The 13,703-nt window shown below is 28.8% G+C and overlaps 1 protein-coding gene across 1 annotated transcript in view; it reads left to right on the plus strand.

Annotated features, from left to right (window-relative positions):
• The first annotated feature begins 403 nt into the window (after positions 1-403).
• Positions 404-13,703, plus strand: part of LOC125060179 (suppressor of lurcher protein 1) — a 267,859-nt gene continuing 254,559 nt past the window's right edge. The window contains exon 1 of the mRNA XM_047664946.1: positions 404-595. The gene's annotated coding sequence lies outside the window, so the exon portion shown is untranslated. The remainder of the gene's footprint in view (positions 596-13,703) is intronic.

Raw genomic sequence — 13,703 nt, forward strand, 5'->3', positions numbered from 1 at the left:
ACGAAACTGCCACCTACTTTGAACCTTATTAAAACTTTTATTACGTTATGGTAGTTTTTGTACTCTAAGTGCTAATAAGCTGCACAATTTGAAGTTTTCGGGGCAACCGGTTGCCATGTCAAGGTTGTGTGTACTTTTAATTAATTGTGAAAAAAACATTTAATTAAGTCCTTTTTGTACTAAATATTTGAAATAATAATCTTTAAAGCGATGATTCTTATAGAGATGTGAAACTTAAATAACTTGCATATTAAAATACTTAAAGACTAGGCCTTCTCTGAATTAAACTGTTTAACTTAATCCTTTGAAACTCCTTGACCTTATTTATGAGACTAAGACATTTCAAAGTAAAAAATAGGAATGTTGAGGAACGTAGCATAACATCAGTCAGTGCTACGCGATTGCTACGAGGACTCAGACGTCTACGCCGTAGCGGAGATACTCTCGCGCGTTTTTACGTTTGAGAACTTCATTTTTTTTTTAGTTAATTTTATTATTAAACTCAATAAGGTGATTAAAGAGCAATGTTGTGACCAATCAAAAGACTCATTGTGTCTGATAAAAACTGGCAACTGCATACTTGAAAGGTCAAAAGGTAAGATTGCAAAGTAAACTTATTATTTTTAGACTTTAATATAATAGTGTTAATATAATATATTAACACAACATAAATTTTATAGATCAAAAATTATATTTATACATTTCACATTAATGCACTACCAATAGAAGAAAGTTAGATTTTTCCCTAGCGCTTGAACTAAAAATACACATCTATTATTGATTAATGCATTGTATAGCCTTCAATTGTAGTGAATCAATAAACTATAGATATACGTGTCCACATTCTCATAATTTTAATTAATATGTTAAATCATATTCTTTATATGATAAAAATATTAAATTATATATACATTTTTTTTTTTTGAAGTTTGTTTGTATATTTAAACTGACCTTTTGGCTTTAATGATTTTTCGTTTTTATGTTCGGTAAATAAGTTGTAACCTTCCTTTTGGTCCTTGGATCGTTTTGGACTTGAAGCAGGAATTTATATATCTGATTGTTATTCTACTAAACTAATAGATGTTCTTTTATGTAAAAATGTTATTTTTTTTCGGAACCTGAACATTCTTAAACGCATCGATTTAAGATTTCAAGAAAACTGGTATGAAGTGTTTGAAAATGTTTACTCTTTTATAACATAAAACATAGGATTAACATTTCCTTCAGCTCAGCTAATAATTATTCGTTGATATAAAACCGTAAAGCGGTACAAGTATAATATCCTGGGAAATGAAGTTATAATGTAGTGCGCGGAGGCAAGCAGCATGAATACAAAACAGGGGAAAACGTGTACATCATACTTCTTTTTACTAGAACGGGAAATGGTCTCAAAAGACCACATTTATACGTATATCTCCGCAACTTTCTCTTCGTTAGTTCGAGGGTTCTCTTCAACATACATTAGAAAACGCTAAATTAACTTAATTTGTAAATATATTAGTCTATTTAGGTTGTCTTATTACAATTACATTATAGCTTATTCCATCTCAAAAATTTAGTAATTTATTATTTTAAGTAATGTTTACACGACATTTATATATTTTTGCACGTACTTATAGTTGTTATTCATATCCTATTTTTTTTAATATTTCATTATAGTTGTTGCTTAATATATGTTTCATTTCTATATATATAATTTAAATAATATAATAGCTTGACATTATTATATTTACCTAACATTACAATAAAGTTGCCCTTTAATAGATTTAATCTTCATGAAAATAATATTTACCTCAGATATTGCGATGTCAATCATTCCCGTGAAAACATCAAATATTCTATAAATCTATTACAAGATCTTCATTTGATTGATATCTTACTAGTACTACTATAATAAATATTATAGAGACGAATAAATAAAGTTATCCGACCGTCGAAGGTTTTGAGAAATCTATATACATTTCATTATTAGTTACTATAGGTAGTTATTATTTATTTTTTGATATAAATAATTTAATGTTTTTTAATAATAAACTTTGTACATATTTTTAGTTACTATATTGAAAAAATATATGGATACATCATTAATTTATGACAAATTACTCTTATCTATGAGCAATATCAATAATAATCGTTTTACCGGAAGTGCGATAAATCTAGAGCGATCGATGTCTGGGCGCCGGTTTCATGGATGAGATGATTTTTAATGAATTCTACGGGCCACTAATTTTTACAGGCCAGCTCAATGTTTTATGTACATTTTATTGGCCGGAATGTAATCATGGCTTTATACCTTCTGGGTTGACTCAGTAATAAATTGATGATGAATAATTATTCATTCATTCAAACCTCCAGGCACTGAAATGAAATTAATAGTATATTTCATATTACATCATACACACACCTGAGAAGTTGTTCTCCGTTTGAGTTTTAGTTAATTATATTTATTGATAAACAAAAACTTTAATAAATCGAATTTAATGGAAAAAATATATTACTACTGTATTACAATTTGCTTTTGATTTTGAACAGCGCTGCGTGTTTACATAATGAGAATTCATTTTATAATATCTATTAAAAATAGTATTTGAAAAAAATAAGTTCTGACATAATTTGTATCTGTAAGGTTGCTAAGCTGTCGATTTTGAAGATTTTGATTTTCTGACATACCCATTGGACATTACATTAGACATTCGTCCAATCAGTCTATAAATTATGGAGTACATCTATTTCTATACATAAGCGACCATCTCTTAGAAGGGCAGTTTCAATAAACATTGGCCACCGCAAACTAATCGATCTGTATTATAATAACTTTATGTTCATTTGCAACACAAGAAGTCTTTAATACACGAGCAAGAAAATCGCATTAACGGACGCTCGCCGCCCGTAGAGACCTCAATATCGAGGTTTGTAAGTTCATTTCCGGTGTTATTATAAGTCTAGCAGGAAATATAATGTACGTAATACAATTTATATTGTATAGTTTTGATATGTAGCCCTATAGGTTTTGGGGGCTCACCTGTCCGCGACTGTATAAACTCTGATAAAATATCGGATTTCGAATAAAAAAAATTCAACAGACTCCGTTTGATTGTTAAAAGCGTAGCACGTCACTTAAAGCCTCGTTAAAAAACTTAAAATTCTGATGTGTTTCGTTTGAGCAAAGACTTTGCATTGAACTATTACTTCGTTGTATTATTAGACGTTTTAACTGTTTTTAAAGTAGCATTGATCGCAAATAGTATTTTTAAAAAGAAAGACAGTATGGAGCCTATGAAGGTTGCAGCGCTACCCGCACATTTTTTATATACAATACAAAAAATAATACCCACCCCAGCTCAATCTGTTAACAAATTTTTACAATACGTGTATCTGTACAAAAATATCATACAGCCTATATAGTAGACAAATTAGAACTGAGATTTAAAGGAAACTATTTTTTTTACCGGATTGAAGTTTACATAACTATTATTTATTATAAATTTACCATTATTTAACATAATTTTAAATTTAACCGATGTTTCGCGTGCTTTACAGCGTGCGTGGTCACGGTGACTGAACACAAACGGTGTTGAATGTCAAAAAGTATCACAGCTGTAGAAAAAGTTGTATTATCTGTATTTATTTCCCAGGAGTCGGTATCGACTAAATTTATAATAATACATAACTTCAATTCGGTAAAAAAAAATTGTTTCCTTTAAATGAGTAAAAGTTATGCCAATAAAAGACATAACTATAGAACTGAGATAATAAACGCCTATACATATGTATGTTAATATCCTCTGGGGTGATTAAAATAAAGTTTCGCACTACGGGAACTAAGAAATTATCTCTCAATTAGCTACCCCCAGTTATAATCGTTTAACGTCTTATCCCGCAGCGCTATGCAAATTAATTTTATTCCGTTAACATTGTTAAGTTTCTAGTTTGAATATTCCTGAAATTCTATGTTATTATGGCGAGATTGAAAATTTGTATTTTAATTTCTTGTAATACAGCAATTCAGTTTAAGACACGAAGTTTTCAGAGCCATCTTCATTTGATAATATAACGAATCCAAGAATATGTTAATGATATCTTAAAAAGTATTGGTAATTTAACGAAAATTTCTAGTCAATTGACTTAAAACCATAGTAAATTATATTTCTTAACCTTCCACTTCCATGGATTAACACGTGTTCGAAATATATAATTTTAGTTTAATAAATTTTGCTAAATATTTTAACTCGGCCGATCGTAACACTTTTTGCTTAGTTTCACTCGCATTGTGTTGGACGCGTTTTTTTGCCAAATATATTTGTTATTAGTTACGTCCTCAATCTTATAGTAAGTGTTTTGTGCGTTCTGTGACTATTATAAGGCAAGCTATTAGTAGGTTATCAGTCTTACCTCTCTTTTCCCAAAGTAATATAATTACTCTATCCTTACGATGACAATTGTGTGCCATTCTTCTGGTTTAGGATATATCGAAACGAGGTATACGACTTATTATTTTAGTATAAAATTGTGTATCGACGGCCACCGAACTGTTCTTTATACAACACTCTTGGTAAGCGGTACAAAAATCCATCCGTAGTTTTTAGTTTATTACATTAGTCTAGTCGACAAGTTGAAAATGGAACAAAATAGAGATACTACTCTTAAAATTATGTGCGATAGCTCATTGGATCCGGAATGACGTCTAGAAAAATGTGCTAAAAGCGTGTATTAGCACATAAAAAATTGCAAAAGTTATAGACCATTAAAGATGAAAAAATAATGGCATTTAGTTTTTTGCCAATATTTAATAAACTATTAATATTTAAGAAATTTCAAATAAAGATTCTGAAAGAGGAGGAAATTTCTAATGAAAAACTCCTGACTCCCAGAACTCTATCTCCATTATTTATAATGTTAATTTAACGCTGAAAATAGGTCTGCTCTTGACATTTTTAGGATTCGCGCGTGGCGTCAAAAGCGACTACGGCACATTAATTAATTTATTTAAGGTATTGAATATTTTTTTTTAAATTTGAAAAAATTATGGTGTGTTCTGAACACTATAATTAATTTATTCCCGTTAAAAATTTTACTTAAAGTTAATTTTTCAACAAGTTAAATAATTGTTAACTAACGAAATTTTCTCGAACGACCGTCTTAATTGTGAGTGAAAAAAAATGTTTAAATAATGGTCGTAAAAATATTTCGCTTCGTAGAGCCTTTCTTACATACATACTTAACAAGATCGTGCCATAAAATTTAAAAAAATATTTATACTTTGTTTATAACAATTTTTTTACTTAAACAAAAACTTAAAAATCCATGTAATGATGTTAAAAAAAATTTTTTTTTTCTAAATCATCATATAATCGTTTTTTTATTAATACAAGATATTTATTGATTTGCAAAAAAAAAAATTCCCGCCATTTGTTGATAAATTTTTTTTAAACAAATTGATTAAATCAATATTTTTTAAAAAAAATTTAACACAACTTTATTACATTAAAATTTTATGATTTTTAAAAAAAAAAATTTTCCTTAATAACAATTTTTAATTGTTTATAATCGTTTTTTTTAATTTTCTATTGTTTAAATAATTAGTTAAGAAATTTTTTTTTCCTAAAAATCATAATTGACAGTCTTCTATAAAGTAACAGGAAAAAAATTTTTTTTTATCAACAATTCTATTGTTTATTAACTTACCAATTTGTTATAAACAAATATTCAACCTTTGTTTATTTTTTTTCTAAAACTTCTAAAATTAACAAAAACAACCATATATAACAAAGTGTAGAAAAAAAAATTTTTAATTTTAAATAAAAGTAATATTCATGATAATCAAAAAATTTACAAAAAAATTTTTTCTATACTTTGTTATATATGGTTGTTTTTGTTAATTTTAGAAGTTTTAGAAAAAAAATAAACAAAGGTTGAATTTTTGTTTTTAACAAATTGGTAAGTTAATAAACAATAGAATTGTTGATAAAAAAAAATTTTTTTTCTGTTACTTTATAGAAGACTGTCAATTATGATTTTTAGGAAAAAAAAAATTTCTTAACTAATTATTTAAACAATAGAAAATTAAAAAAAACGATTATAAACAATTAAAAATTGTTATTAAGGAAAATTTTTTTTTTTTAAAATCATAAAATTTTTAATGTAATAAAGTTGTGTTAAATTTTTTAAAAAAAATATTGATTTAATCAATTTGTTTAAAAAAAAATTATCAACAAATGGCGGGAATTTTTTTTTTTGCAAATCAATAAATATCTTGTATTAATAAAAAAACGATTATATGATGATTTAGAAAAAAAAAAAATTTTTTAACATCATTACATGGATTTTTAAGTTTTTGTTTAAGTAAAAAAATTGTTATAAACAAAGTATAAATATTTTTTTAACTTTTATGGCACGATCTTGTTAAGTATGTATGTAAGAAAGGCTCTACGAAGCGAAATATTTTTACGACCATTATTTAAACATTTTTTTTCACTTACAATTAAGACGGTCGTTCGAGAAAATTTCGTTAGTTAACAATTATTTAACTTGTTGAAAAATTAACTTTAAGTAAAATTTTTAACGGGAATAAATTAATTATAGTGTTCAGAACACACCATAATTTTTTCAAATTTAAAAAAAAATATTCAATACCTTAAATAAATTAATTAATGTGCCGTAGTCGCTTTTGACGCCACGCGCGAATCCTAAAAATGTCAAGAGCAGACCTATTTTCAGCGTTAAATTAACATTATAAATAATGGAGATAGAGTTCTGGGAGTCAGGAGTTTTTCATTAGAAATTTCCTCCTCTTTCAGAATCTTTATTTGAAATTTCTTAAATATTAATAGTTTATTAAATATTGGCAAAAAACTAAATGCCATTATTTTTTCATCTTTAATGGTCTATAACTTTTGCATTTTTTTATGTGCTAATACACGCTTTTAGCACATTTTTCTAGACGTCATTCCGGATCCAATGAGCTATCGCACATAATTTTAAGAGTAGTATCTCTATTTTGTTCCATTTTCAACTTGTCGACTAGACTACATCTCGTACATACAGACAGTAGCTGAGGATTTTTAGGGAAGTCTATTTATTTTATATCTTTAAAATTAAACGTAAAGGCTCCCTGAAAGATATCGCTTGTTACCTGTATTAAACCATACACTTACACAACGTGTAAATTATTATTTCTCTTATTAGGCCACAACGTTTTTGATAAATAAATGTTTTGTAAGTTACATTTAGAGCTACAATTTGGTAAAATTTCACGCAGTTGCTATGATGTCATAATAATACCTTAGATTAAGTTTATAACTTGCATATTATTATTTAATTAATTTTTGTTTGGTAACATAACTGCATTATGTAGATTTTCGTTGAAACTTTATTTAATACACTTTTATAAGTAAACAACTAAATAACAAACATTGTAAAGAAACTACATATTAGCTTTTAATATGGTTGAGCCTGAGCTTAATATAATTTATTTTTAAATTAAATTTATATAAAATATGAAATACTCTTCTATTTTTTGCTTCAATAAAATGTTAATATGGTAAATGAGATCAAGTTGTCCACGGATATAAGTTGAAAATGTTTAGATTTCCGAATGGCAAAACATTGATAAATAAATTCGCATTTATTCACAAAGTAACGAAAGTGCTGAATGAAACGTCAGGGGTTGATTTGTTGACACTTTACCCTCGATACTAACAACACTGCGTCCAATTTGAACCTCTATATTTTTAACAATTTACAACGATTCGTTTAAATTAGCTTTAAAAACATTTTACTTTGACAGACTACACCAACTTTGTTTGAAACATTATATCGCATTTGCCATAAGTAATGCTGTTGGTGCTTTACGCTGCTATATTTTAATTGATATGAGTATAAAATTATTTTACAGAGCAAACGAGTATTCCGTCTGTTTGATGTTATTTTTGTATTATTTTTATCAAAGATTTGCTACAAAATGTACCTAATTTGTAGAGATATCATATACATATTCGGTTATACTGTTTCTGTAGCGATAGTATTTTTATTTTTTTATATATTTATTTATACTTATTACAATTTTGATCTGCAATCACTTTTAAATATAATGACTGTATATAAAAATAATGTACACAAAAATGAACAAATAATAGCTTGGAATGTTTAAACCCAATTAATATACGACTAGGTTAAACTGTTTTTCACTCCAATAGTGAAAATATCTTTAGCTTCTATGATCTATTAATAGTAAAAAATGTGTTATATTTAAAAATTGTACATATTCATTATTTTTGAAGTTATACTTCTTTAGGCGCGTTGTGAAAAATTGATAAGAGCGAAATTTTACGATGCGCGCGCACCCGTGACACAAAATTATCAGCATGAAGTTGCCCTAACTAACGAATTCTTTTTAAACCAGCCGGGCGCCGAGCGTGCGCGAGCGAGATGGGAATAAGATAATCTACAAGTAAAAAGAAATAGAATATGCGTGAAGTTAGCAGCTATTATACCATAATGACCTTTGTAGTACCTTTTAAACAAATATAAAGGAGTTTAAATTATTTTTTCAAAGAAATTTAGCAATGCTCTTTCACAAAGACCTATTGTTACTTAGTTAAAAGGTTATGAAACATACCTAGTTATTAAATTGAATGAATAATATAATAAAATAATAAATAATAATAATAATTATTATTAATATTATTTTATAATTGAATAATATACTAAATATTAAATATTATTAAATTATTAACGTTAAATATTTATTATTAATTATTTAATATTTAAAAAAAATAAAGAAAGCTAAAGAAGTATAACTTCTTACACGCGTACATAAGTACCCTTTTTTAAAAGATGTGGGTTTCTAATAAACAATAAAATAAAATAAATGCTAAATAATTCCCATAATATCTTGACAATTTAATCTGGGTAAGGCGGTTAGACTATTTATTTAAATATTAAATAGAACTCAAAAATGAACCGCAGCGATTAAGGTAATATATTAAAGCAATAATTACTGAAACGCATGATTAAAGTATGTTGGTTAATTAATGCACGAATTAAGTGAAATGTCAAAAGTCATCCGCAGAGTGCGTGATGCTTTCATTATGTTCAGAAATGTAATGCTCGTTTTACATACAATACAGCTGAGAATTACATATCAAACAGTAAGCTCATATATATTTCATGATCAGTGCTTGAATTTTAATTGAATGAAATTTAACGACTAGACTTTCATAATACTTTATTATTAAGCTATTGCATAGCTTTTATCGCGGGCTTTGAGCGCGGCGACCGAATCAAGAAATTCCGTAACGAAAAAACGTAACACACGGTGACGTAATATAGGTGCGGCCAATACGCGTTAGAGCGGGACAGAACGCATACTGCGTATTCAAATCTATCTGACGAGATCGGTGCAGCCGGTGCGCGTTAGAGTGAGACAGACTATATAGGCGAGTTAGTCTGAGTCTGGTAGATTGAATTAATTTATCAAAAAAAAAACTTGAATTAATATTAAAGAAAAAAAATACTGCATAAATAAATAATTATAATTGTATAAGTTGAAAAAAAATTATACAATAGCTTTTCCGCGGCAGTCCCCGAGTGCCACACGTTTTTTTTATGTGTTACGATCAAGTGCCATATTTTATTTACCAGCTAAATAGAAAATAATCATGCTAGTAAAAACATCTTTCATTTATTTTATAAATTGAAAATATATGTAGGTAAAAGTTATCTTGTTGTTGATTTTTCAATTTAATTACCGCGTGTATGGAATAAGCTGAGTCAAATTTTTCTAAACTTTATATATCATTATCACAATCACGAATGTTTTGATGTATTTATATTTTCTGTCATTCAGTATGTACATTGTACAAAATAATGTATAATAGCGCCAAAACACAGCACATCGCCGCCCATATGTTAGACCTTGCCAGAAACAACAAAACTTCGAATACGCCATAGAGATCTCGCGCCCCATTTATGCATTCGAAAAAAATATAATTAAAGAAACCTCAGTGACATTAACTTATTTCACTTGTACAATGCCCGGAAACATTCTCTTGTATTACGATAAGGATTGATAAAAAAAATGAATTTTATTTTCCTATCTTTATAAAGTCATTTGGAATTCCTCTTGTAATTCGTGAATCGTATTTAATGACATAAGAGTTGATAAAACATATTACCTAAGTTATTAAGGCTGTTATTATAAGTCCACATCACTAAAAGCATAACGTTGTACATAACTTACTTTGGAAAATCTAAGAATATCTTTTGTTTCAATAAAAGGAACAGTCCAAGTATTAATAAAATTATCAAGAATGTTATGAATTATGAAGTTAATTATATCGTTATTTTATTTCCTTTACAATTGATTGGGCACATATCTTGATATTTTTTCCCTCTTTACTTCATTAAATTATTAACGATTCTTGTAGCGTTTACTGTATTAATTTACAATTTCGTAGGTTTGACACAGTTTGTAACAATTCTTAACGTAATCAAATCGTGTTAATTGCTTTTATGTTCGCTATTATAGATAGATATCAAAGGCTGTTGAGGTATAAAGAGGCATATTTAGTGTGTAGTCTCACGCGATCATAAGCTTTGTCTACTGTGCGTGGGTATGAAATTAGCCTAAGAATTCAGTTCCATTTAATAACAAGGTTTTTGTAATTTGTATGTTATTGTGGTAAGAATGGGCTTCCGTGTGGGTTTCGTTATTGTACTCGCGTTTTGAAGGTAATTGAACCAGCTGTGTTCGTTAATGATTTTTTTTTTTTTTTATATAATAGGGGGGCAAACGAGCTTGCGGGACGACCAAAAAGGGTAGTCCACGCAGCCCATAGACACCCATTTTAGTGGGTGCGTTGCCGGCCTTTGAGGGAGGAGTAGGCTCGTTTTTTAAAAATTTGGAGGTCGTATCTCTGAGGGAAGACCCCCCCCCGGGAGCCGATTCCATTATTATTTTGTTGTATAATATTAAGGAGTTTAGAGGTGAGTGCAGTGTTAGTGAAATTTGGTAAGATACATTTCAGTTAGTTGAACTTATATTTAAAAATTCTTATGACGCTCTCTCGTCCTCAGCCCTTACACTTTACACCGTCCTTTTATATGCTATTTGGCAACACTAAAATATTTTGAAAACGAAGGTTGTTGTGAACCGGACAAACAATAGATAGTAGAAGTATCAATAGATACTTATTACTTGCTGCCCGTTATTAAGACTAAGTGAATGTTTGTATACCAACATCCATTAAAATGTAGGATTTTGCGTGAAACGCGATAGTATGAGAATATTCTTCGTTAACAGATGTTGCTAAAGTTATAATCACTAGCGCTAATTGGCTATTAAAATAAATTTAAAATATCAATAAAAGTGACGAAGACTAGTTAAGTCAATTAGAAGTGCCGAGCGTAACTAGAAATAAATGAAGTTTTTCAATTTTATCGGGTTTCAATTTCAATTTAAAATGTAAATTATAATAATTATTTAGAAGTTGAAACCGAAATTGAATTTTTAAGCAAGCTATTAATTAGTGTGAACCTTTTCATATATGTTCCCCGATTACTCGATAGTTTAAGTAATTCTGTGTTTTCCCCAGCATTTATTAAGTCGGAATCAGATGATAGGATCCTAGAGAAGTGAGTATTTTTTGTATTGTAGAAAAAGACCGATTGTTTAAATTATAGTAATAGTATTTAGTTATATTTCAATTTAAATACATGAGCTTAAATAAGTTAAATGGGAAAGAAGCGGATAAGCCTCATACTAGAACAACATGATGTTCTTGATGTTTGAAACTTTCTTCATTAGAAGTAGCTTAAATAAATGGTTTTTGTACGTATTTTGACGCTAATATTTATTCATATATTGTAACATTATAGTCGCACGAAAAATTTTAATCACTTCTTATTTTTAAAATAAATTCTGCCTTAAATAACGCTCAGTTGTGAAACGACGGACATCGAGGTGATACGGGTGGTATTTCGATAATGCCTCGACGTCCGATAATGAAACTCAGCTGCAGTTATAAATCCGAATAATTCGTCTGAACACTATCCATTTAAACTAGTTCCGGTTTTTAAACGAGCTCAACAAGCGTTGTAACTGATCAAATGAAATAATGAAGTTGAAAAAACACCGAAGCAAATCAGTAGTAAATTATAAGGAGAAAAGAATACGTATAAAAACTGGACCTAAAATGTAACGTAATTTTATTTATGAATGTTGTAGAAGTTTTTATAGTACATAGCGGCTTTGAGTGTGCCGATAAAAAGCATTTTTCTTTTCCTTCGAAAAGTTAACACGAAGGCTGGATGTTATATTGTTGTTTGATAAGTTATGATTATATTAAATATTATTTTATGTTATTCATATTTTTACGTACTCTTTAATATAATAATAAAATTCCCGTTCAACCCGCAGGCTGTCTATCTATTAGCGAGGCAATGATGGCTGATATTCATATTACAAGTCTCGTGAAGATCTTTACGTTATCGACCGATGTAAGAATTTTTGAATCAAGCACTTCCAAGTAATATCATTACATCTAATAATGCTACCCAAAAGTTGGCAAAAGGAGAAAAGTCAGACAGTACAAGAGATCGTAAGATAAAATGAAAGTGGTTGCAGACAAAATCTGCTCTGGAGGAGGTCTTTGTCGGGTTCGGCAATCAGACTAAGTTTGTTTTTTAATTAATTGTGTGTAGTGGCTTCAGCGTACGACTCTCATACCTGAGGTCGTAGGTTCGATCCCCGGCTGTGCACCAATGGACATTCTTTCTATGTGCGCATTTATATTATATAGATATATATATTGCTGGAACGGTGAAGGAAAACATCGTGAGGAAACCGACATGTCTGACCCAAAAAGTAGACGGCATGTGTCAGGCAGTGGAGGCTGATCACCTACTTGCCTATTAGATTTAAAAATGATATGAAGCAGATTCAGAAATCTGAGGCCAAGACCTAAAGAGGTTGTAGCGCCACTGATTTATTTTTTATTTTGTCTGTAAGGAAAACTACCTTGTCCGAAATATACGCAATTTTTTAAATAATAGATTTATAATAAGTTTAAGAATTAAACTAATCAAATGGAATTATAAAAAAAATGATGTATAACTTGCCCACTTTAATATAATCCGATTATTTCAGACATAAAAAAAGCGAAATAATATTTTTGTAAAGCGAGGACGGTGTTGACAAATGATCTATTCGAAATGTAACCGATGTTTTGTTATTAAAATTCGTTGTTGATTTTATTGCAGTTGTTTTGTCTGACAACGGTGGTTTAGTTTTTTTTTATTATGTTGTTTGAGTTGATTTATTTTTTATTGAATTAAAATAGAAAAGCACAAGTGATTGATGAACGATGATAGCCGTACTGAATAACGTATATGCGACGCAATATAAAAATATTTTTGCAAAGTTATACAAGATTTTTATTGTTTTTTGTAACCTGCACGCACGATCCTGCCTCTTTTTCCTTCCGTATTTTCCTGACTTGTTTCCAAACAAGAAGAATTCTTTGAGTATAGTTTTCCTTAAAAATATCTCTTCTGATTAGGCCTTCTTGCAACTGCTTAAAAAACGCGTCCAACCATGCTGGTTTTTGATATTGAGTGTATTTACTACACAAGCTATAAACTACTAAACAGGAGACTTAAAGCTCGAAAAAGCTAAATATAGTAAAAATTTATAAATATCGAAA

The sequence above is a fragment of the Pieris napi genome, chromosome 21 (genome assembly GCF_905475465.1).
Source record: "Pieris napi chromosome 21, ilPieNapi1.2, whole genome shotgun sequence".
Classification (NCBI taxonomy): domain Eukaryota; kingdom Metazoa; phylum Arthropoda; class Insecta; order Lepidoptera; family Pieridae; genus Pieris; species Pieris napi.